This window comes from Asparagus officinalis, chromosome 3 (genome assembly GCF_001876935.1).
Source record: "Asparagus officinalis chromosome 3, Aspof.V1, whole genome shotgun sequence".
Classification (NCBI taxonomy): Eukaryota; Viridiplantae; Streptophyta; class Magnoliopsida; order Asparagales; family Asparagaceae; genus Asparagus; species Asparagus officinalis.
In genome coordinates this window covers 3,136,964-3,141,132 of record NC_033796.1, presented here as the reverse complement: position 1 = coordinate 3,141,132, position 4,169 = coordinate 3,136,964, and positions in this window count along the sequence as shown.

The following is a 4,169-nucleotide window of genomic DNA, read 5'->3' as shown; positions in this document are numbered from 1 at the left end:
TATCCCTGTAATACTAACTTCTTCCTCTTGAAACATAGTGGCTTGTCCGTAGTCCCTCTCAAGTAGCGCAATATTCACTTTACGACCTCCTAATGTTGCTGTAGGCTGTCTAAAAATCACAATAGATAGCTTATTCAAACAAGCTCCGACAACGGAGGTCACACAGGGTCACAATCAGACGATTCCCAATCACTGTTATCCGCAACTCCACAATTGCCACAAACTTGCGACCTCACCTCTGAGATGATTGATCTGACGGCTGCTGACAACAGCATTGGCTCAATATGCGCTAGCAATTATTAGAGATGCCTAGACTCCAATGAGCAGTGGACGATTCAGAAATAAATAAGTTGGACTCAGTTGGTGCAGTCCTTGGTAGAGTAGCTATGGCGTCAATATTCATTTCTTTAAGACACTATGATTTGATCCCGTCTAGCTCCTACAACGAAAGCTACAATCAAATAGCCTTCGGCTGCGATGCAATCGAAACAGTATAGTCGAATAGTTGCGCTTGGTAGAGAGCTATGGGCGAATATTCACTCTTTTAAGACACTATGGCATGTGATTCCCGTCTAGCTCCTACAAACAAAAGCTACAATCAAATAGCTTTCGCCGTCGTACGACCGGTGATGAAAGCGGCAAATAGAGGACTTTTCACATTAGGAGCGAGAAAGGTTACAATTTAACGACACTTCCGACAACTGATGAAAACTCTATGCACAGTCTTCACAATCTACAGTGAAAGTTACAATCTTGACGGCTTTCACACCCCACAACAGCAAAGCCAGAATTACTGAACAACGGGTCCTTGCAACGCTCTACAGAAGAAGGTTACAAATCAGCTAACTCCTTCTAAAGCGCGGCGTGTCATCCCCGCGTCATAACTTTGGAAATGAAGCGGAGGGAAGACCTGCGCGGCGTCAAGCCACGGCGACCCTCGCGTCGTCAAAAGCAGCGGCGCGACGCCTCGCGTCGTCAAGCCACAGCACCACTCGCGTCGTCAAAAGCCACGGCGCACCCTCGCGTCGTCAAGCCAAAGCGACCCTCGCGTCGTCAAGCCACGCGCCGACCCTCGCGTCGAGCAATGCAGCAAAGGCCAAAAACGTGTAAGCGACTCCTCGCGTTTTCAATGTCGTGCTTCTAAGCTAACACCCAACTTTGCTCTTAATTCAAAGAACACGAAAGTAGAGGTTCTGAACGCAGAATGGGCGTTGACTTTATTCAAACATAAGCTCGAACCGTTCCCAAAACCGTTTATCCACGTTCTGAGGCTGATTTTCGCCCACGTAGTGAGCGGATATTAGGGCGTCAGTTACAACCATCTTATCCCCCCTATAAAAGCTCAACTAACTTCAACTGAGTTACCGCGTTGGATTTTTGGCATCCTGAACCACCACAGGTTGAATTCAAAAGCATCTAAACCATACAGGTTGAGAGCATTTTCAGTTTCTCAAAAACAAACCGACAGAGTTAAACGATCGGATTTTTGATAATCAGAATCAAAGGTTGGATTCTTCAATCATCACAAACCACTCAGTTTGGAGATTCCCGCAACAACTAGCAACGAAATCCTTGGAATAGGATTTTTGAACTAAACCTCAGAAAAATCAAATCTGAGAGAACCGTTCCAACAACAGAAAAACAGCTCTTGATTATTAACCAATTTTCTGTTCCAACAACTCTATTCACAGAGTCAAACTCGTTCAGATTCATTATAAACTCATTTCAGAGTTATTCATTAAAACTTTCCACGAAAGTCATCCGCTTCCACGCAGATAAAAGACGGTATCGGATCGTCAACGGAGAGCAAGTTCGACGCAATCAATCGAAGGAAGCCACTCCATTGCTGCAAGAAGAACCCCAGTTTTCAAACAAAAGGGGAAAATCAAATTCGTTTTCCTCTCTTTATGCTAATCAAGCTTGCTAAACAGAGATCAAAGGAATCAAACGTCACATTTTCTTTATTCTTCTTTCTTTACAATTTTTCCAACAAACAAAGATGGCGACTCCGCTGGGAATACTTTTCCACGATTGAATGGTGGCTCAGTCCGACGTCCACCTCTTCGGCGAACGACTGCTAGAAAACTCTCGTCCTAGCATTTAGATCAGCGCGAAATACGAGAAGCCCTATCCTCTGCGCATCGCTTACGCCCCACAGGCTAAGCATTCGGTGTGCGCAAGAGGGGGGGGTTCTCCAAGGCGAGATCAATTCTGTGCTAGACAGAACCGAAGAAAGCCTCTCTGTCGGGCCAGGAACTCAAATTGGCCTCTGCTGCCGCTGAAAAGCCCACGTCCGCAGTCAGCACAGCGTGCTTCGCGGCCACAAACGGGCACTCTGGAAGACACGCAGCGTCCATAAACTGTCAACTGACGCTTGCTGCTAAGCTTTGAAACAGTCCAAAAAAGAACGCCTGCTCGGCGTCGGAGAAGCATCCATCCGACGAGCACACTTCGAGAAAGCCGATGCTGGCCGCAACGCGAGCATCGCCGTTTCTGAACATCCAACCAATCCTGGCTTCCAAAGAAAAACGCTTGCACTGCGTTGCAATGATGCCCAACTATTCAGCCTAGCTGCATACAGGCTGCCAAAAACGACGACCCGAGTGGGCGCGTTGCTTCACTCAAAACGGCCAGCCCTTCAGAATGGAGCTGCCAAAACCAAAACCGACCCTCATAGGCGGCCACCGTTCCAATTGAACATGACTCTCAGCGAGTCTGTTTCACAAATTAAACGCGGACCCTCAGGTGCGCGTTCAAACGAGAGCCATGACTCCAGGAGTCTGCTTTCACCAACTACAACGCGACTCTCAGGTGCGCGTTCAAACGAAGCATGACTCTCCAGGAGTCTGTTTTCACCAACCAAAACGCACCCTCTAGGGGCGCGTTCAACCAAAACTTGACCTTCAGAGGTTCAGTCCTTTCTGCGCTTCATGCATTTTAAACGCATAGGGCCTTCAGCCTAGCTGTTTCAAACGTGACCCCTCGCGTTAACTTCTACAAGCAACGCATCTTCAAGCAGCTCCGTCAGCGTCAAAAAAGTCAGTCGCTGCGCTTTAAAAATTAAAATTCACAGTTCGACATAGAACAAATCTCAGCCTACCCGAAGGCAGGGCGGTTCCAACTCCACCTTCAAGTCCGGGTTAAGTTTCCTCCCAGCGCTTCCTGATCTGCTGGAATTATTGGCTCAAGAGGCAAAATCCAATCAGTGCAAGTCCAGCGCTCATCTCATGTCATATGTGCCAGAGCGTGACTCATTCTCTGCCAGTCCTGTCAGCAATGCCCTTATGTTGTGCATCACACACCTCGGCAGCCTCCGCTATTCTGCAGTTTCTCTCTGTCATGTTTGACGCCACTGTTCGTTAATCCTCCCCTGACCCTAAACTACAACCGCTCCTAACAAAACGAAGACAGTTGACAGCGAAATTACCCTTTCAGGGTCCACTTCTATCAAACATGACCATTTAATCATCGGCGAGGAAAGCTTGCCTACTGATTCCGATTGATCGACGAGAGAGATTTGATTCAATCACTCGGACTGTCGAGACAATTTCCTTTCTCGTGTACCATGCTCTCGAAGCGGAAGTCATATCAGAATTACTCGGACTCGAACAGTGAGCTATTACGCCCCGCGTGTACGACCTATTCAAAAGTTCAACGCCAAAGGGCATAATGTTACAACAAGTGAGAGATACACCTTCAGCAATAGCTGAATCTCAATCGCTCAAGCTCTTGTTGGCGTCCGTAGCAGCCCCCGAGTCTCGCTTACATGTCAGGGAATCATCGATAGACATCGCCAAAAGAGTGACGAATCATGTCATGCCTCCAGGCGCCCAACAAGAGACACTTTCTCCAAATTAAAGGATATGCCTGCTCAGCTTCTTGGCTGAAAAAGGGCCACAAAACCTGAATTCTTCCGGAGAACAACTTCAAAGGCGAAAACAAAAAGTGCACGAAACAATCAGATCCGTGAGACTCACAACCTGGATCCTCTTCTGAAGGTGAGAAGGAGATGGAGAAAGAACTGCACCGCTCAATCTACTAAAGTGCATGAGCTGGAGGCTCGCCTTAACGCAATCGCCCAACCGAAGCCGAGCTCCGGGAAGAGGGGGGAATTTTTGTTGCGCCATTACTCCCTGCCCCTGAGTGATTACACCTCATCCTCTCCTCTT